Source organism: Oncorhynchus mykiss, chromosome 25, assembly GCF_057628025.1.
Source record: "Oncorhynchus mykiss isolate SJ-2025 chromosome 25, ASM5762802v1, whole genome shotgun sequence".
NCBI classification, from domain to species: domain Eukaryota; kingdom Metazoa; phylum Chordata; class Actinopteri; order Salmoniformes; family Salmonidae; genus Oncorhynchus; species Oncorhynchus mykiss.
In genome coordinates, this window is record NC_143046.1 from 35,871,577 (window position 1) to 35,894,023 (window position 22,447).

Consider the following 22,447-nt stretch of genomic DNA (forward strand, 5'->3'; position numbering starts at 1 on the left):
TATATGTGAAAATAACTATTTGCTCAGAAGTTCTGGATATTGGATAACTGCAACTGTTTACTGTATAGGTCCTTGGAATAGATCCAATGAACCACAGGGCAGAAAGGAGCAGATGCCACTGCATTGCCCTCATATCATACAACCAAAGCATTCCCTTTGCGCTCACACAAATATGCTCTACCATCTGGTAATTGTTATAAAAGGACCATGGCTTTTGTTTACACCACCGATAGATAGAACAGGTGAAAGCCTTTATGTGGTACACATTCATCCACAGTGTAGTAGGTACACACCACGGGTAGGTGGAAGTAACTAAATGTGTGGATACCCACAATGTCCCTGCCTGTAAGTACTGCACCACGTAAAGACATAGAGACACATTGTGAAGTGTTCCACAATAACCACCAGTTCACTAACCACCACAATCCTACAATAACCACCATTCCACCAAACTCTGCTGTCCCACAACAACTACCATTCCACCAATCCGCTATGGTGACATATGAAATTGAGCCAGACGCCTTTTCTCCTGACCTCGACCGACCCTTTGACCAGCTCTTGGCGACATATCGCACGCTGCCTTTAGTGGCGGAACACGAGGCAGACAGGCCATAACAGCTTCACGGCGCCTGCACTTGTTGGTCTGCTAGATTTCAAAGGGGAGCGCTATGCACTCAGGGGCTTGACTGGGCCCAGTCTGGCCACTATATCACATCCACATATAAAAGGGGTGTCAGAGTGGATAGAGGCCCATGAAATAAATACCTCTTGACCATTGGATCCCTTGTACATTCATCATGTCCATTGTAACCAATAATGTACGTGAACCCTGGATTGCTGATGCTATATATTGGCCATTGGGAGGCTTTGAAGCCACTGGTCGGCCATATTGGCACACCCCTGTAGGAGCAGTCCTCCATAGGAATTAATGAAATTCTACAGTATTTCAATTAAAATGTTTCAAGGACAAACTTACATGTATTTACATTTTTTCTTTTGTAGTGAGGACAGTAACATTATTAGTCTCTAAAAGTTATACATTAGACAAAAATATATATTTGTATGTTTAGCTCACATAATATAATTTAAAAGTATGCATTAAGAAAGTGTTATAAAGTACTTAAGTAAACATATTTCAAAGTACTATCTAAGAAGTTTTTTGGAGTATCTGTACTTTACTTTACTATTTATATTTTTGACAACTTTTACTCTTACTTAACTACATTCCTAAAGAAAATATTGTACTTTTTACGCACATTTTCCCTGACAACCAACTGTACTCATTACATTTTGAATGCTTAATAGGATAGGAAAATTGTCACATTTTGCCTCTGGCTTGGCGGACTCCCTAAACACAAATGCATCTTTTGTAAATAATGTCTGAGTGTTGGAGTGTGCCCCTGGCTATACATACATTTGAAAAACAAGACAATGGTGCTGTCTGCTTTGCTTAATATAAGGAATTTTAAATGATTTATACTTTTACTTTTGATACTTAAGTATATTTTAGCAATTACATTTACTTGTGTTACTTAAGTATATTTAAAACCAAAAACTTTTAGAATTTTACTCAAGTAGTATTTTACAGGCTGATTTTCATTTTAACTTGAGTAACTTTCTATTAAGGTAGCTATACTTTTACTCAAGTATGAAAATATTCAGCGTGCCAGTGGCTATCGAATTGTGAGCCCACTGAAGTCAGGTACCTGCTGGGTGGCTGGTCTCAGACAATCCCACTGGTGAAGAAGCTGGATGTGTAGGTCCTGGGCTGGCGTGGTTACACTTGCTCTGCGGTTGTGAGGCTGGTTGGACGTACTGCCAAAATCTCTAAAACGACATTGGAGGTGGCTCATGGTAGAGAAATAAGCATTCAATTCAGCATGCCAATTGCATGCTCCCTAAAAACTTGAGACATCTGTGACATTGTGCTTTGTGACAAAACTGCACATTTTAGAGTGGCCTTTCATTGTCCCCAACACAAGGTGCACCTGTGTAATGAGCATGCTGTTTAATCAGCTTCTTGACATGCCACAAATGTCAGATGGATGAATTATCTTGGCAAAGGAGAAATGCTCATTAACAGGGATGTAAACAAATTTGTGCACAACATTTGAGATAAATACATTATTTCTTTGTGAATATGGAACATTTCTGGGATCTTTTATTTCAGCTCATGACACATCGGACCAACTTTACATGTTGTGTTTACATTTTTGTTCAGTATAATAAACGTGGCAGGAACGAATTTAGTAAATGCATTTCCATAGAATCCAAAATATGATTTACAATGGTGAGGGAGTGCCAAGATGGAGGCGTGGTAGCTTCATAACAGCGCCCCCTGTCAGTCATCTAGTGTATATATAAATTGTCAAGTGTAACCCACTGAAGTGCAACCTTCCTCCAAGATTGAAAAAAATGCATTAACAGTTAATGTAATTACACCGTACTCCAGACTAAATGGGTAGCCGGTATCATGTCTTCCCAAGATGAAGTCAGGCTAATTATCAAACTGCTGGGGAAGCTTGTTTTTCTGCTTACACACATACTGGGATGATAGTGTTTTATACACTAGCATTCATCATGTTGTGCACATGGTAATAACGTACAGAGCAGCCGGTTTTCTGTGGTATGAAGGTCGCACATTGTATAAGTGGTGTATCACATGCACTCTAATAAACAAACCAATAACAGCCAGCGAGCTGGAAACTATATTACCAATGAAATTGCATATGTTCCCTTTTATTTCTCACTCTACTGTACAAGTATGAGTTGGACTACTTCAGATGGAAATGAAAATGCAGAACATTCCACTGCAAGTCTTGGGGTGGTAAGCATCATGATTTTTTTTTGCATAATTACTGTCGCGCTTTTGTTAAAGTGCACTCACCCGTTAAGGCTTCCATGGACTACATTTTACCTCAAAATAACATAACGTTTCACACCTGGCATTATTCACTAGTCTTAAGACCTGCAGCAATAACATAACTATCACACAGTGTACATACACTGCCTCTACTATACCAATTTAAGTATGAGACTCTTTCATACCCACGAAAGACTTGAAAAAACGTCCAGATGGTTATGATGGGGCACAGAAAGCACATGCAGTACGTACCCGCACATATGTCTGCATGCTTGAGTGAAGGTGTGTGAGAGAAACTCTGTTGTTCCCACAATCTTCCCTCCAGCCCTCCATTCCTTCCCAGTTGAGTCCCACAAGGTAATCTCATCGGTTTAGTGTTATTACCTCAGGGGCAGGAGAGGGCCCAGATGAAGGAGGCTCAGGGGTAAAAAAGCAACAGAAACCTGCCCCCCTCGCTACGACTCGCTACTTAATAGCTCCTGAAATGAGGCGCCCTGACACACCATGGCTTGTCAAACCCTACTAGATTTAGACACACTGGGGGAAAGTGGGAGCAGGCAGCTACACTAATAAGTGGGAGAATGTCTCGAGTGGCATGGAAACATGCGACGCCAACGATGCAAACGAGTCATACGGAATATAGCCCACAGTACAACAAAGGAAGGACCTGGCTAAAGACCTTCCGTCCCTCCTCCAATGAGCTCAAACTCTACCTAGAGTTTTTATACAACAGAGGGACACACTATGACCATACTAAGAGGCCTAGTACAGGCCTCCGGGGTAAATTGCAACAAATGTATGGTAGCAACTCGTGCCTTTACTGGACAGTTTTAAGTCGGGGGCAGTAACGAAGGGTTGACACTTGAGTGAGATAAGGGTAATTAAAGCATGAGCCAGAGGTGTGATCCTTGACCTGTGCAGTGGTGACACGACTTGTGTCGGGGTGAGGGGTGAGGCGGATGTGAGAACGAGGGTGTGGACACCATATCAATAAACCACGCTACCCAGCACTGTCAGTGTACCAGCACCAACGTCTGTGTGAAAACCAAGTGGGTATATTCCTCTATGAACATTATAAACCATCTGTAGTCATTTAATATGTTTGGAGCGAACCCATTTTTAATTTCTTACTCTCTGTTTCTCCTTCGTTAACTCTCTAATGTCTGATGTGAGGAGTTGCACGTTTTATGCTCTTTAACCGCAGCCAATGGAAACATTTAATACCAGGCTGACTTTCATGATTGTGTCTCTTTTTTCAGTGTCCTTTGATAAGATGGAGGGTCTTTCCCTTCCTCTGCCTCGCGCTGAGGAACAGACCTCTTTCTTGTCGTCAATGCGGAGGGCATGGTGGTATTTGAGGCCCATCTCGCTGTAGCCTTTGAGGTCAGCCTTTGAAGTTGCCAATCCAGTCCTGCCTCCAGTTGGAGCAGGGCTTTGAGCACTTGTTTTAATTGCTCCCAGAGAAAGCTGTGAATGGATCCAAGTTTTTCACTATTGTACATTTGGAACCCCTCTCAGTCCCCAAACAGGAAGTTCCCTTTTGTTATTTAGCTCTCCATGTAACTTTGTATTTGTATTTTTTGTTGTTACTTTTATTATTTGTGATATTAGTGGTTATAGAAGCAGTAGCAGCAGCAGCAGTAGTAGTAGTAGTAGTAATAGTAGTAATAGCAGTAGCAGTAATAGTAGTAGTAATACAGTAGTAGTAATAGTAGTAGTTCCCAGTAGTAGTAGTAGCAGTAGTAGCGGTAGTAGTAGTAGTGATAGTAGCAGTAGTAGTAGCAGCAGCAGTAGTAGTAGTAGTAGTAATATTAGTAGTAGTAGTAGTAGCAGTAGTGGTAGTAATAGTAGTAATAGCAGTAGCAGTAATAGTAGTAGTAATACAGTAGTAGTAATAGTAGTAGCAGTAGTAGTAGCAGTAGCAGCAGCAGCAGTAGTAGTAATAGTAGTAGCAGTAGTAGTAGCAGCAGTAGTGGTAGTAATAGTAGTAGTAGTAGTACTAGTTGTAGTAGAAGTAGTAGCAGTAGTAGTAGTAGTAGTAGTAGCAGTAGTAGTAGTAGCAGTAGTAGTAATAGTAGTAGGAGTAGTAGTAGTAATAGCAGTAGTAGTAGCAGCAGCAGTAGTAGTAGTAGTAGTTGCAGCAGTAGTGGTAGTAATAGTAGTAGTAGTAGTACTAGTTGCAGTAGTAGTAGCAGCAGTAGTAGTAGTAGTAGTAGTAGTAGTAGTAGCAGTAGTAGTAGTAATAGTAGTAATAGCAGTAGCAGTAATAGTAATAGTAATACAGTAGTAGTAATAGTAGTAGTAGTAGCAGTAGTAATAGTAATAGTAGCAGTAGTAGTAGCAGTAGCAGCAGCAGCAGCAGCAGCAGTAGTAGTAATAGTAGTAGTAGTAGCAGTAGTGGTAGTAATAGTAGTAGTACTAGTTGTAGTAGAAGTAGTAGCAGTAGTAGTAGTAGTAGTAGTAGTAATAGCAGTAGTAGCAATAGTAGTAGGAGTAGTAGGAGTAGTAGTAGTAGTAGTAGCAGCACTAGTAATAGGCATAGTTGTCTCAGTTGTAATTATGATGATAAAATCCATAAGTGTGCACAAATCTGCTCTTCGATGTGTACTTAGCCATTAATTTAAACATCCTCACATAGATTAAGCGAGGAGAAACACAATGGGTTTTAAATCCTGTTTTCGAATGGCTGACTTGACATGGGGGGCCCTCCACTGATGAGTCAACACACATTTATTTCAACAACACAGTGCCAAGAGGATATCACATCCCATCCTCCGCTAATTATTCACTAGCATGCTGGGCTATTGGTCTGCGTAACTTTACATTACTACCATGAATATTGATGGCAGGGAGTATTTTTAATCTCATTTTCAATTGGTTATAGTCATTTTAGGCCCAGGCATAACAATCTGCAGATCACTGAGGCTAACAATGCATTTTTTTGTTGTCACGGTTGGTACAAACGCATTGAGAGATTTGACAAAGATGGCAATGAATAACACATTTGATATGGATGGAGCACTATGATTTAAATGTGTGTGTGTGTGTGTGTGGGGGGGGGGGGGGGGGGGGGCTACTTTGGGCCTGTCACTGAACCAAAATATTATAGCTTTTCAGAGAGATTGGGTGGTAAACTAGCTAACATTTGCATCTCGTTAGTAGAACATGAAAGACATGCAACGCAAAGCCCCCACCCCCTAGCCCAATGTTAATTGGGTAATCAATCAGTCCTAAATTGTACTGGCCAAAGGCTGGAGGCTTTGGCGGGGTGTAGGGGGTGTTCTGTCAATGACAGGTTCTCCAGCTCTCCCCCTTTCCACAATACTCCCCTCACCCGCTCCTCAACCGGGGGGACTTTGCTGTGAAGTTCAGGGGGTTACGGTGGGAATTTATCTCTTGGTATCACATAGGCTGGGGTGGGGAAAAAACATGCCACGATAAATGGGGGAGCACAGCCTTTCGGGGGATTTATATCTTTACAGGAGGGTTTCGCTGGGGGAATGGCACTGGCTCTGATTCTATGAGCTCTGAGCCCCAAGCTGGAGCTTTTTATAAGTTATCTTGTCAGGAGCCCGTCAGACTTTAATTCAGCCTGCTCGTGCCTTAACTGCCTGGGCAGATGCTTAGGAAAGGGTATGAGTCCGTCACTTAACCCACTGGTGGAATACATGTGGAGGCAGCTAGCTGCTAACGTAGATAGTAACGTGGAAAGCCCATCAGAGCATTAGCTCCCCCTTTTTAGCCCCACAGTATTTTGAAACTTGGACATGGTACCCCATACTGTACAAAGATACTATATCTTTACCCAATGGAATATGAAGCATGCTGGATTTGTTTTACACTGTGTATGTGTGAAAAGCTAGTAGCATCTCTCACTGTGAGACCTAACCTCTTACTGTGCAAACAGGGGTGAACACTGTAGAGACAGCTACTGTAGATATCCTGTTAACATTTCCAACAAATATCCTACAGTATCTGGTTGCCTGCCTTCAGAGTGATGCAGTGTACCTTGGGACAAGCATTTCTGTTCACCCAGGATGGAATTGAACTGTGCACTACGGCTGTACCTACTGCGGTGGTTTGAAGGCTACAGTATGTTTTGAGATTTGGACTCCTTCTTTCCTTTCAGTCCCTTTCGCTTGCATTCCAAAATAAGCCTTGGGAAGGTAGCGCTATCAAAAACCAAGGATGATTTTCCAAGGTTAAATTTGCAAAAACAGATAAAAAAAAACACAAATCCTGGTTCAGAATCATAACAAACATTGTCCACGTTTTACTAAACCAGGCCGCTTTACCTCAAATCCAAGCGGATAACAATGGTTGTGCCTCCATTTGAAAACTCATATCCGGAGACTTATTTACAACCACAGGCACAAAGTAAATGTCAAACTACTCTCTGCCTCATTAATAATAATAAAAAAAGGACCATCTTTTAGATCCCCCAGGTTGTGTGGCATTTTTTTGTGCAATTAATGGATGGCCTAATTTGAAATGCTGCCCTTCAGGGTGTAATATGCATATGATGAATATTTAAATGTGATATGGCATAACTTCAACAATCAGTCAACAGTCAGAGACACGTTGCAATTGCGGCACTGGCTACTTAACCAACTCTGTCTGTCATGGTGAACGTTCAAGTCGGGGCTTGCCTTCCCCTAGGCTAAACAAGATTCATCAACACATATTTTTACCCAGATCATTGTCCTCACGCACAGTGGGTGGTTGAGGGCAATACGTTGTTAATTCATAAGGCCTCATTCGTCAATCTTGTGACACACAAATTTGAGTAAGAGCAACAACAACAACAAAAAAGCATTTGTCAAATTGTTCGCATGTGTGGACGTAATTACATTGTTCTTCACCTGGAACAATGAAACAAAGGCTATGAGGCAGCTAAAGCAATATAGGCTATGTGGATGGCCAGGTACTGTATTTGCCAATTTCACCTTGCAATATCGTCTACTCTTAATGAAGCATTTCTAATCACACCCAACGAGCCAAGGCACATTTCAGGAAGTGATTTTGTGCTCCTCTTGGAACTGTAGTCTTTTTATGGGAATGTGGCCCCAAAACATCACGGGATCTGACTATGTCCCCTCTGTCTGCTTTTGATACATTGTTTACAAGTGAGGGCTAATGTATAAGCACATACAATCCACTGCCAAGAGGGGGGGTGGCACTAAAAAGTTCCGCCTGCTAGCTGGTGGGGTCCACATGCTTTAGTAGTGTATCTAACCCGCAATTTGAGCTTCACCACTTAGAAAACAACTTGGCAAAGTGCTTTTTATGACAGGCTTGAACTGAGTTATTGCAATCTCGCTCAGGGCCCCCAGAAGGCTAGAGAGGGCACTGAGTATAAGCAATAGTCGATCCATTGAAAACAAAAGGATGCAAGTGAAAACAAAATGGAGCGGCGAATCAGTGAATACCATTATCTATGCTCTCTGCATATCGAGAGGCACCAAGGGCATCAACAAGAGCTTGTTGTGTATTTTGCCCTGCTGTGAGCTGCTTTAAAGGCATGCGATGGGCTGCATAGCAAATGCACCTTGGGGTTTCCGAGATGGAAAACAATATTCTCAATAGGCCATAGGCTAATGTTTTTTTCTTAGCTGAGAGCCAAACTGTTGTGACCTTTAACATTCACAGAGGAGTGGCTGTACTCCCGGGGCCCTTGAGAGTGGCGAAGCCTGAGGGCAGTACAGCACGAGCCGCACATAATTTGACAACGTTGAGGGGGACCATGAATATGCAATTTCTGGTATTACTTTTATGGAAGTTGCACAAAAACACGTTTTTGCATGTTATGAGATGGTGTACTCAACATATACATTGCATTACAGCCTTATGGCCAAGAGTACTGATTGTGAACAATAACACAGACATTGATGCAATAAATTGGTAAAAACAAACAGCTCTCAAACATATTTTTCGAATCTCTTTCATTGGACCAAACATTGCATTTAAAACTACATATCATACTCTTTCAGCTAGATTATGAAGTAAAGGCGTTCCCACTGTTCAAAAACTGGTTGAATCAATGTTGTTTCCGTGTAATTTCAACAACAAAAATGCAATGTGATGACACTGATTTAACTTGGAAATCTGATTTGATTTGCAAAAAGTCATCCACGTAAGGGAATTTTGTATTTTTTCACACATACATTTATGTGTTGTTGTTCACAAACAGTAGTGTTTGCCAAAATCCAATGACATGATGCCATTTTTTTGTTGATTTCATGTTGAATTCACGTTAGTTGACAACTCAACCAAACGGAAATCAAAACTAGATGTTGAACTGACGTCTGTGGCCAGTGGGTTATCCATTTCATACTACAGTATATATGATCCACTAGCCAGTCAGATAATGTCAGCCATGTTTTCCATAGCAATGGCTACATACAGTGTACACAGGAATGAGCATGCCCTCCTCTTACAGTGTGCACATGTACCATCGTATACACATTAGCATGGACATTCTCTAACTCAGAGCTTCTTTAATTTAGTCTGCTGCATCCAAACCCTCATCAGACAGCACGGTGAGGTCAGGCAGGCCCCATCTCTTGATGAGATATGGACAACTAGAAATAATGATGTGTAACAGATATGAAAGCAGAGCTAGAGAGCTCAGTGACGCCAAGATGGAGAGAGAGAAAGTGTGTGAGAGAGAGAGAGAGAGAGAGAGAGAGAGAGAGAGAGAGAGAGAGAGAGAGAGAGAGACAGACAGACACTCAGTGGAGGAGATTAATAGTGTTAATGCTGTCCCCATTACCTCATTATCCCACTGCAGTCTGAAGTTAGATAAAATGTAAATCAAAACAGCGGCGCACTCATCAAGAGATTCGTACATTAAAATGCAGTCATAAAAGACAGTCTCTCATGCTTAAGGTCATATCGAGTGATTAAAAGGGGATAGGGAAATCAAAGAAAGTATGATCACGAGCACTGATTAAATTGTCCCTGCTATGAACTGATGTTTGTAACGAAATACTTTAGTCTGCATCTAAAATCATGCAAGATACTCTAGAATGTCTGCATACTGCATCATCATTTCTTTCTTTCTGATATTTAGTAGGCAATATGGCCTTAGATTGCATGACTATTAGTGCCTTAGAATGCATACGACTGTTAGTGCTATCACTCCAATGCAGCCATTTTCCAAAAAGCACAAAGCGTCAGAAGAGATATGTTTTTTTTATCACTAATCTCTGCTGGCAAGCCGCGTTTTCAATGCATCTTTGATCCGGTTGAAGTTCAAACTGTATGTGCATTAGCATTTTCCTTTGAGGGAGCCTTTGCTTTCTTACTTTCCCATTTAATCCAATTCATTATGGCGGGCCCCTTTGGTACCCTGGCGCTGTCAGCAGAGACAAAAGCGCTGCCGAGTATGGATGTGTTTTTGTTCCCTCAGATTTGAGCTGCCATCCCCCGGGAAGCCGCATCCCCTGGATGAAAAAAAACTACCTGGAGTTGTGCATTGTGTTTTCCTTTCCATCCTCCATGGGCAGAAAGGCCATTGAAAAAGATGAGCACTGAACTCCAGCAGATTGAAGGACACACACTTGTGAGAGGCATTCTAATTGAATAGAAAACTTATCGGCCTGGCAAGACATCCCTGAGCATGAGAAAATATGCTGTAATTGTATAGGTTGTGCAAAGAGTGTTAAATCAAGCAGAGTTGTCTTACCTCAAATATCCTACAGGGATAAATGAAAACTTAAAGCATAACATCCATATTCATAGGCATTAATATCAAATTAGATGTTTGATATCAAATATTCAGTCCTTGTAGAAATTATATATATCTTTTAAAAATATAATTTGTACCTCCACAACCCAATTCCAAAATTGCTCAACTCATAAAAGTTAGCTTTATTAAAAGAGAAATGGCTTGAAATGAGTCCGCAACTCTCAAGGCCAAACCGGGAAGGTTGGCAACCCTCCTCTGCAGACTGCACACTTGCACAGGGGGACATGCATAAGTGCTGGGAAATGCTCACTCTAGGATGGGCAGTCAAACAGTCTCTGCAGTCTTCATACATGTCCTAACAAAGACAACAGGCCATGTCAACATACTGTACACTAACAACTTACATTGTGACTTCAACAGACTACCGTCAGACTCTGATCTCACACACACTGATAAGGACGTAAGCGCCCAATGTCTTACCCATCTTACTGTCTTCACAATACCAATTACCCAGCATGAGTGATAGGTAGAGACATGAAGGGGTTGGATAGACATGGAGGTCATCGGTGTTGGGGCTCAATTAGCAGCAGAGACACACATGGGATCTGCCATCGCCAACATCATTTATAAATAGAACCACGTACCAATACATACTGTAGCGTCAAGAGGGCTGACCCTGATGGTCTGGGGGCAGGGACTGTTGTTACTGGAGGAGATGGGAAAGAGACATGCAGCTGGTAAAGGGGGCGGGACGAGAGAGATATATATATATACAGTTGAAGTCGTAAGTTTACATACACTTAGGTTGGAGTCATTAAAACTCATTTTTCAACCACTCCACACATTTCTTGTTAACAAACTATAGTTTTGGCAAGTCGGAACGGACATCTACTTAGTGCATGACACAAGTAATTTTTCCAACAATTGTTTACAGACAGATTATTTAACTGAAAACTCACTGTATTACAATTCCAGTGGGTCAGAAGTTTACATACATTAAGTTGACTGTGCCTTTAAAAAGCTTGGGAAATTCCAGAAAATTATGTCATGGCTTTAGAAGCTTCTGCTAATTGATATAATTTGATATAATTTGAGTCAATTGGAGGTGTACCTGTGGATGCATTTCAAGGCCTACCTTCAAGCTCAGTGCATATTCGCTTGACATCATCAAAATAAATAATTCAAGACCTCAGCATTTTTTTTGACCTCCACAAGTCTGGTTCATCCTTGGGAGTAATTTCCAAACACCTGAAGGTACCACGTTCATCTGTACAAACAATAGTACGCAAGTATAAACACCATGGGACAATGCAACCGTCATACTGCTCAGGAAGGAGACGCATTCTGTCTCCTAGAGATGAACGTACTTTGGTGCGAAAAGTGCAAATCAATCCAAGAACAACGGCAAAGGACCATGTGAAGATGCTGGAGGAAACAGGTACAAAAGTATCTATATCCACACAAAAATAAGTCCTATGTCGACATAACCTGAAAGGCCGCTCAGCAAGGAAGAAGCCACTGCTCCAAAACGGCCATAAAAAAAGCCAGACTACGGTTTGCAACTGAACATGGGGACAAAGATTATAATTTTTGGAGAAATGTCCTCTGGTCTGATGAAACAAAAATGGAACTGTTTGGCCATAATGACCATCATTATGTTTGGAGGAAAAAGGGGGAGGGTTGCAAGCCGAAGAACACCATCCCAACCGTGAAGCACGGGGTTGGCAGCATCATGTTGTGGGGGTGCTTTGCTGCAGGGGGGACTGGTACACTTCACAAAATAGATGGCATCATGAGGTAGGAAAATTATGTGGATATATTGAAGCAACATCTCAAGACATCAGTCAAGGAAGTCAAAGTTTGGTCACAAATGGGTCTTCCAAATGGACAATGACCCCAAGCATACTTCCAAAGTTGTGGCAAAATGGCTTAAGGACAACAAAGTCAAGGTATTGGAGTGGCCATCACAAATCCCTGACCTCAATCCTATAGAAAATGTGTGGGCAGAACTGAAAAAGTGTGTGTGAGCAAGGAGGCCTAAAAACCTGACTCAGTTACACCAGCTCTGTCAGGAAGAATGGGCTAAAATTCACCCAACTTATTGTGGGAAGCTTGTGGAAGGCTACCTGAAACGTTTGACCGAAGTTAAACAATTTAAAGGCAATGCTACTAAATACTAATTGAGTGTATGTAAACTTCTGACCCACTGGGAATATAATGAAAGAAATAAAAGCTGAAATAAATCATTCTCTCTACTATTATTCTGACATTTCACATTCTTAAAATAAAGTGGTGATCCTAACTGACCTAAGACAGGGAATTTTTACTAGGATTAAATGTCAGGAATTGTTAATAACTGAGTATAAAATTATTTGGCTAAGGTGTATGTAAACTTCTGACTTTAACTGTATACAGTTATACAGTTTTTATTTATATAGTTTTGCATTGTAAAGTTTGTTTTTCCTTTTTCTTCTTTTTTTTGTGTACTAAAGGTGGTTCGGTGACCTACACTCACATGATTAGTAATCTTGCCTGAGACCTGAAGACTTGTAAATAAATAACTATTGTAAATAACTATTGTAGCTGGAAACGGCTGATTATTTATGGAATATCTACATCGGCGTACAGAGGCCCATTGTCAGAAGGACAGCATCCCGGAGTTGCCATTTCACTGTTGACATTGAGACTGGTGTATTGCAGGTACTGTTTAATGAAGCTGCCAGTTGAGGACTTCTGAGGCATCTGTTTCTCAAACTTGACACTCTAATGTACTTGTCCTCTTACTCAGTTGTGCACCGGGGAATCCCACTCCACTTTCTATTCTGGTTAGGGCCAGTTTGTGCTGTTCTGGGAAGGGAGTAGTACACAGCATTGTATGAGATCTTCAGTTTCTTGGCAATTTCCCGCAAGGAATAGCCTTCATTTCTCAGAACAAGAATAGACTGACGAGTTTCAGAAGAAAGTTTGTTTCTAGCAATTTTGAGCCTGTAATCGAGCCCACAAATGCTGATGCTCCAAATACTCAACTACTCAAAAGAAAGCCAGTGTTATTGCTTCTTTAATCAGAACAACAGTTTTCAGCTGTGCTAACATAATTGCAAAAGGGATTTCTAATGATCAATTAGCCTTTTAAAATGATACACTTGGATTAGCTAACACAACGTGCCGTTGGAACACAGGAGTGATGGTTGCTGATAATGGGCCTCTACACCTATGTAGATATTCAATTTAAAAAATCTGCAGGTCATTTTTAGGAGTTGTTTGACATGGATAGCTGATTAGGAAACTGCATAATCTGTTGTTTCTGAGACTATATAGACATTAAAATGTCTTACCAGCTTGTGACTGAAAAAGTACATTCCGAGCTGCTCTGTTCATCAAATTCTTCATGTCCAATTTAACGAGTGATAATATTGCCAACTTAAATCTTGTCTTTATTCTAACTCTATTATTATATGTGTGAAATTAGTTTCAATATAGTTTAGGTATAGTTTCGATGGGTCATCATCAGCTGCCCAGGCTGACTGCCGGTGAAGGTGAATGACTTCAATTCAAATTTTATTTGTCACATGCGCCGAATACAACAGGTGAAATGTGAAATGCTCTAAGGTCTACACCTGCCCTTAACCACAATGCAGTTTTAAGAAAATACCTGAACAAGTAAAGATAAGAAAAACAAATAATTAAAGTTCAGAAGTAAATAACAATAGAGTGGCTATCTACAGGGGGTACCAGTACAGAGTCAATGTGCGGGGGCACCGTTGCCGAGGTAATTGAGGTAATATGTACATGTTGGTAGAGTTATTAAAGTGACTATGCATAGATAATAATAGAGAGTAGCAGCAGTGTATAAGAGAAGCGGGTGGAGGGTAATGCAAATAGTCTGGGTAGCCATTTGATTAGGTGTTCAGGAGTCTTATGGCTTGGGGGTAGAAGCTGTTTAGAAGCCTCTTGGACCTAGACTTGGCGCTCCGGTACCGCTTGCTGTGCAGTAACAGAGACAACAGGCTATGACTAGGGTGGCTGGAGTCTTTGACCAATTTTTAGGGCCTTCTTCTGACACCGCCTGGTATAGAGGTCCTGGATGGCAGGAAGCTTGGCCCCGGTGATATACTGGGCCGTACGCACTACCCTCTGTAGTGCCTTGTGGTCGGAGGCCGAGCAGTTGCCATACCAGGCAGTGATGCAATGCTCTCGATGGTGCAGCTGTAAAACCTTTTGAGGATCTGTGGACCCATGCCAAATCTTTTCAGTCTCCTTGGGGGGAATAGCTTTTGTTGTGCCCTCTTCATGACTGTGTTGGTGTGCTTGGACCATGTTGGTTTGATGGTGATGTGGACACCAATGAACTTGAAGCTCTCAACCTGCTCCACTCGATGAGAATGGGGTCCTGCTCGGTCCTATTCCTGTTGATCACGTTGAAGGAGAGGTTGTTGTCCTTGCACCACACGGCCAGGTCTCTGACCTCCACCCTATAGGCTGTCTCATCGTTGTCGGTGATCAGACCATTGTTGTGTCATCGGCAAACTTAATTATGGTGATGGAGTCGTGTCTGGTCATGCAGTCATGAATGAACAGGGAGTACAGGAGGGGACTGAGCATGCACCCCTGAGGGGCCCCCGTGTTGAGGATCAGCGTGACAGATGTGTTGTTACCTACCCTTACCACCTGGGGGCGTCCCGTTAGGAAGTCCAGGATCCAGTTTCAGAGGGAGGTGTTAAGTCCTAGGGTCCTTAGCTTAATGATGAGCTTTGAGGGCACTATGGTGCTGAACGCTGAGCTGTAGTCAATGAAAAGCATTCTCACATAGACTTGCGGTGAATGTGTGGGGGGGGGGGGGGGGATACGCCCTTTTTAAACTGCTTCTAACACACATTCTGTATTATTTAGGAAATGTCAAGGATGGGGACATTACTTTAAAAATGTCAGAGTAATAAAACAAATACATTAATTTTGCGTCCACATGATGCTCTCCGTTTTCTAGTGTAAATCTACAATCAGACGCCACATCCATGCCAATAGGCTCTTTGGAGGGCTTGGCAGAAAAAAGCCTTTATTGAGAGCAACCAACAGATTTAAACGCCTCAAGCTTGCTAAACTCACATTGACACTAGTATTGGAACCAGATGCTATGGTGATATGAGCTGAAAATAGAGGTCTACACCAACGGTGGGTTTGGCGCCGATAGATGAATGCATTTGCAGAAAATAACCTCATACCTACTTTAATTAGAAGTGGTGGATATTTTATGTTGTTGAGCTGTTTTGCTTCCACTGGTCCTGGGGCCCTTGTTAAGGTCAACAGTATCATGAACTCTACCAAGTACCAGGACATTTTAGCTAAAAACCTGGTTGCCTCTGCCAGGAGGCTGAAACTAGGCCTCAAGTGGATCGTCTAACAAGGCAATGACCACAAAGAAATGGTTAATTGACCACAAAATCAATGGTCTCTGGACTTTAACCCCATTGAAAACCTGTGGTTTGAATTGAAGAGGGCAGTCCATAAGCGCAGACCAAAGGATCTGGAAAGATTCTGTATGGAGGAATGGTCTAAGATCCCTCCCAATGTGTTCTCGAAACTCATATAAACATTATGGAAAAAGGCTCAGTGTCGTTATCCTCGCAAGGGGAAGGTGCACAAAGTAATGAAAACGGGTGCCAATAATTTTGACATTATCTTTTGGAGAAAAAAACGTAATTCTTAACCAAAATCTTTTTCTCTGCGCTATTGTATTACTATAAAATAATATAATTGTATACTTTTTTGAGCATACAATATAGCTCAGTATTGGTATTATTTATTTTATACTGTATTTTTTGCTCATCATTATCAAGGGTGCCAATAAGATTGAATTGAGCAGGGGTACATAAACCTAACATACTACCAATATATTATATACCAGCAAGATAACAAGGCCAGACCACCATGGTATCAAAATGATGTGCTACTGACACAGCAATCAGATGTGATCTTATTAAAAGGCACTAATGGCTTTGAGATATGTCCCATTTCCCCCTCAGAAAGGCTGCTGAGTTTGTTAGCACTGACATCAAAGGCGGGCATGACTATGATCATCAGCGCTCTGCTCATTGACAACATCTCGCATAAATCCACTTTGAAATAGACTTAGAGCGTACACATCAAATGTGGGAGCAGATTTTCGCTGTTAGTTGCAATTCCTTCCAGTGTGGCGGATGGGTGAATGGGTTCTTGTGATGGGAATTGCTTTAGTGTTAAATCCCAGTGTTAGAGGACACCATCTGGCATTAAATAATTCAGGACCCCCACACTACCATCGAATACCAAGTCTAGCCGACACAGCATCTCTAAAAAAAAGGGCTGGTAGCTACTTCTGATAGGGACAAACACATATTGTGCGTAAGCAAGGTGCCATGGTTCATTGATGTAAATTATTTTCAAGATCACAGACCAAAGAGCACAATACAACACATAACATTTTGCACTTCTCCTCTTGAATGTGTACTATTACAAGTGATCAACTGTTACTAAAGGTATCCGTGTGTTGCGTCTGGAGATGGATATCACAGATGTCTATGTTTGGTGCCAACCTAACCCCTTCCATTTGACAGCTATAGAAAGAGAGAGAAAAAAAAGATCACAAATAAAACAACATTAAATCCATTAGGTCATCTTCCGCATGCACCTCGGACACATTCTAATGAGTTATATAAGAATGCTAATCAATCCAATAATGGAGTTTTTTTTGTTGTTGTTGGTTATACTCATGAATGCATGGGAACAGCGATGTGCAATCTCTCTCTCTGACTATTTAAACACAATTGGGGATAGCATAAAGAGGCCTATTGAGCACCTCAGAATAGGCCATGCAGAGCGAATGGCACTGTGCATACGTTGATCTAATTACGCGTCCCAACCGACTTCCCCTTCCCCTTATCTTAATGGATGTTCGCGATGCTAGCTATAACTTATGTTAATGTACAGCAGGGGGGAGGATATGAGAAGAGGGGTCAATGCCTATAGTCTTCCTATTATGGCAGAATGCAGTGGGCTCACTCAGCACAGAGAATTCCAATTGAGATGCAGTACTTGAGACGTGCATACAATATACAGTATTTGACTGCTGATTGCCTGTGTGCAGGGGGATTCTTTAGTTGATATTCATCTCGCACACAAACCTTTTTATAGAGAGATTCACATTTCATATTTGAACATTTGCTTTAATCAACCCTGGTCCAATAAAATGACCAGAGTGATACTTCTACCCATTGAAGCGATACCTCTTCCCAAATTACTTTTCAGGTTCTATGCAGTACACTGGCATGATGAGGAAGAGCATTGTAATTGAGCCATACAAATAACATCTGGTACAGATCCGAAAGATGAAACACAGGGAATTTAAGCTTTCGAAACTTTCCTAAACTAAGACAGCCTGCTACCTCTCACTGGCTGCGGGCAGACCTTTCCGTTTCTCCCTTCATTCAACACACCTCACTGCCCCACAATAGTGCCAGTCCCGCGTTAACAGTAATGGAGCTCAACACGATGAATAAGATGTGTATATGCTTATTAAAAATGGCTAACGAAGCGTTGAGGTTAATTATGCGTGCACGTCGCTCTCTGTATCCCTGGCCGCAGCGATTCCAAACGCAGGTTATTATTACATCCTACCGTATAAACCCAGGCAAGATCAAACACTACATTTGAACATTGTATCAATGTTGCAGATACATTTTATGTATTAATGTCCAATCTGAATTACTCTTTGAGAATACAATTAAGAGTCCCACCACTCCCACACGCAAATATGTTAACACTTAGCAGGATTGTTGTATCCCAAAAACCTCATAAGCGACCTGAAAAATAAGTAGTATGATGTCAGTATGTAAAAACAAGTAGGAGTTGTTCAAATGTACTTAGTTGATAGCTCTAGGGGGTTAAAAGTGATAACTTGGCTTTTTGTGGGATTCCTGCAGGGTACAGGGTGTTCCCATTACATAATTTGCTTGGCATTGGCCTTATTTTAGCCAATAAGCCCACATACCCCCTCCTGCTTACATTCACAGCCCTGGGCTTAGCTTTGAGGATGTTAGCCAAAGATTCCCTTCTCTATGAACTTTTTAGTAAAAATGTTTCAAAAGCTTCATCCTGGGATTTTTTTCTTAAATTCCCACCATACTTTTCTCAACGTTTTGCCCAGTGGAAGCGGAGCATTGACAACCTGAGCTATAGTGCATAAGGAAAACTAGAACTTTAGTGATTTACTGTAGTAGTTTGCCTGTAGTTAACTGGCTCTCCTGTAAACTGTAGATCAGTGGATGCAGAAGTCCTTGCATCCATCGTACTAAAATTAACATACTACCCCACATACATGTTCTACATACTAAACAACCATACATTCTCATTATGCTAGATATTATGTAGGTTTGCGATTCGGAACAAAGAAGGAATGTTCTATAGCTCCTCAGACTCCAATTTTATAAGTGTGTGGTTAATGGTTTGTAAGCTAATTTCCCAAAGTGCTCATCGTGTGACTGGCTATATCAAATGAGCACCTAAGAGGCAAGCTAAACAAAGCACCTCATTCTCCTAGCGGTACTGACAGAAGACTAGGGAGAAAAAAATCACCCTGCTTTAAATTGGCTGTGGCAGATTACGTTTGACTTTTTAAAGGAGGGAATCCATTCTCTTGATGAAATTCTGCAAGCGAGAGAGAAAGAGAGCGAGAGAGAGAATACTCCCTTCCTCAGATTCCACAACAGAACACGGAGAAGATTTAGACACTCACTAGTTGACAGTCACTGGGAAATTCCACAGTAACACAACGATGCTGAGACTTCACTTTATATAGAATCTTCACTTTAAAATGTACATCAAACAAAAAACAATGATTGCAAAGAAACAATTCCACATCAACAGAATGGCGCTGAAACAAATATTTTTCACTTTGCAAACAAAAACCATTGATTGCTAAGTTAAACAAACCGCATAATTCTATGCACAGGGACAATATTTTTGTTAAAATATTTACTCAAAGAACAGTGCAGATGTAAAGTTTGGTAGAAGTTTCCAAAAACTCTGTTAATTACTTAGTCATAATTCAGATTCAAAGATGTTTGCAGAAAGAATGGGGTGTCAGCTATGATATGACATCTTGAGTTTGAAAAAATAATAACTATTTTGGTGAAATGGATTGACACCCAGTAACAGAATGTTGGTTATCAGAATGTTGGTATCAGAATGACATCATAGGTCCCTGATCTGTACTATACAGAAATGCGTAATTATGCATGTCATTCTCTTCACGGTGATATTTGCTGGATAGGCACACAAATGTTTTTAATTTTGGGGCAATATTCTACTCACTGGCCACTGGCAATGAGCTCCACCCCCAAACAAGACCACATTTGGTTGGTCTGGACTGGACCAAATCTGTACCAATCATACAGTTGAAGTTGGAAGTTTAGATGCCCTGTCTTAGGTCAGTTAGGATCCCCACTTTATTTTAAGAATGTGAAATGTCAGAATAATAGTAGAGAGAATGATTTATTTCAGTTTGTATTTCTTTCATCACATTCCCAGTGGGTCAGAATTTTACATACACTCAATTAGTATTTGGTAGCATCGCCTTTAAATGGTTTAACTTGGGTCAAACGTTTCGGGTAGCCTTCCACAACCTTCCCACAATAAGTTGGGTGAATTTTAGCCCATTCCTCCTGACAGAGCTGGTGTAACTGAGTCTATTTGCTCATATACGCTTTTTCATTTCCGACCTCATGATGCCATCTATTTTGTGAAGTGCACCAGTCCCTCCAGCAGCAATGCACCCCCACAACATGATGTGGCCAATTTGTGCTTCATGGTTGGGATGGTGTTCTTCGGCTTGCAAGCCTCCCCAATTTTCCTCCAAACAGTTCTATTTTTGTTTCATCAGACCAGAGGACATTACTCCTAAAAGTACGATCTTTGTCCCCTTGTGCAAGGCTTCTTCCTTGCTGAGCGACCTTTCAGGTTATTTCGATATGGGACTTGTATTACTGTGGATATAGATACTTTTGTGCCTGTTTCCTCCAGCATCTTCACATGGTCCTTTGCTGTTGTTCTTGGATTGATTTGCACTTTTCGCACCAAAGTATGTTCATCTCTAGGAGATAGAACACGTCTCCTTCCTGAGCGGAATGACAGCTGTGTGGTCCCATGGTGTTTATTCTTAGGTACTATTGTTTGTACAGATAAACGTGGTAACTTCACACATTTGGAAATTGTTCTCAAGGATGAATCAGATTTGTGGAGGTCTACAAATTGTTTTCTGAGATATTGTCTGATTTCTATTGATTCTCCCATGATGTCAAGCAAAGAGGCACTGAGTTTGAAGGTAGGACTTGAAATACATTCACAGGTACACCTCCAATTGGCACAAAATATATCAATTAGCCTATCAGAAGCTTCTAAAGCCATGACCTAATGTTCTGGAATTATTCAAGCTGTTTATAGGCAAGGTCAACTTAGTGTATGTAAACTTCTGACCCACTGGAATTGTGATACAGTGAGTTATAAGTGAAATAATCTGTCTGTAAACAGTTGTTAGAAGAATTACTTGTGTCATGCACTAAGTAGATGTCCTATCCGACTTGCCAAAACTATAGTTTGTTAACAAGAAATGTGTGGTGTTTTAATGACTCCAACCTAAGTGTATGTAAACTTACGACTTAATTTGTAGATGTCCAAGTTTGGACATCACAGTACAGCACAGTACAGTGCAACGCAGTACATTAGAGTATAGTTTAGTACAGTAAGGTAAAGTAGAGAAGAGTACAGTTCAGTACAGTACAGTACAGTACAGTACTGTACACTACAATAAAGCAATTTATACTGTACTCTTATTTAGTGTGTTCTACTGTACTGTTTAAACAGTCCAAGTACCTCTGCTCCTTTGGAGATTTGGCTTTCGGCTCAACCGCCCCCAGCCTCTGGAATGTCCTCCCTGACGACCTGAAGGCAGCACTGTTCGGCACTGTGCTCTAATGTACAGTACTGTGCTGTCCAAACTTGTGAAACAGACATCGATGATTAGTTTACATTTGAACTGTACGTCCAGTGTCGGTCAGTGCTCAGTGGGTTAGAGGGCTGGTTACAGTGACTTGAAAGAGAGGGGGCTCATGGGTAGGTATTAGTAATAGCTAGGAGAGGTGATATTAGCTGGAGAGAGATTGAAGAAAGATAGGGAGCGAGAGAGGGAGGGGTTGTCCAGACTGTTTTCACATTCTTGCTTTGACCACCATGGTGAGAGAAAGAGAAAGAAAACAGTTACGAGCAATGTTCCCTCACTGAGCAAATTTCAGCACCAACTTGAACGTTGTGAAAGTTCTGTGAACACAGTTACAGTTTCAGACAGGGTTCAAGTAGGCAACTGTGGCTATTTGATCATAATGTAGGTCTACCAGAGTGGCCTACCATCAAAAACAAAAACAGCCAATGTGTGGTGTTCAGTGTAGGACTACTGTGCCTGCCATGAGACTTATGAAAAAAAAACATGCAGGGCTTGACATTAACCTGTTTATCCACTTGTCCTTCAGACAAGGTAATTGAAAATGTTGTTGTGTTTTTTGATGCAAGAAACTACTTTACAAAATAAAATACATTATTATTCCCATACCATTATCAGACAAATTATGCTACCCTCTGCCTATTGGCTACTTAGCTTATTCAACCCTGTCTGAAAATACAACACTGCTCCTTTAGGACAAAAGAAAATCTCTTTACCTCACTCACTTTTCAAAGATGTATTAAAATGTACATGTTTTATGGTCTTGTAGGAAGCAATCACTCCCGCCATGGCTGACTACAAATGATCTATAACTGGGCTAATACTGTAACTCACTAACTAGCAAAGCATATGAACAAATGTGCACCCG

General features: G+C 41.2%; 1 long non-coding RNA gene across 1 annotated transcript in view; it reads right to left on the bottom strand.

Moving 5' to 3' along the window:
- Nucleotides 1-22,221, bottom strand: part of LOC149971803 (uncharacterized) — a 48,116-nt gene extending 25,895 nt beyond the window's left edge. Inside the window, exons 1-2 of the long non-coding RNA XR_016491680.1 lie at nt 21,456-22,221; nt 1,707-1,827 (exon numbers count right to left, since the gene is read on the bottom strand). This is a non-coding gene — a long non-coding RNA (uncharacterized LOC149971803). The remainder of the gene's footprint in view (nt 1-1,706; nt 1,828-21,455) is intronic.
- Between the last annotated feature and the right edge of the window lie 226 nt (nt 22,222-22,447).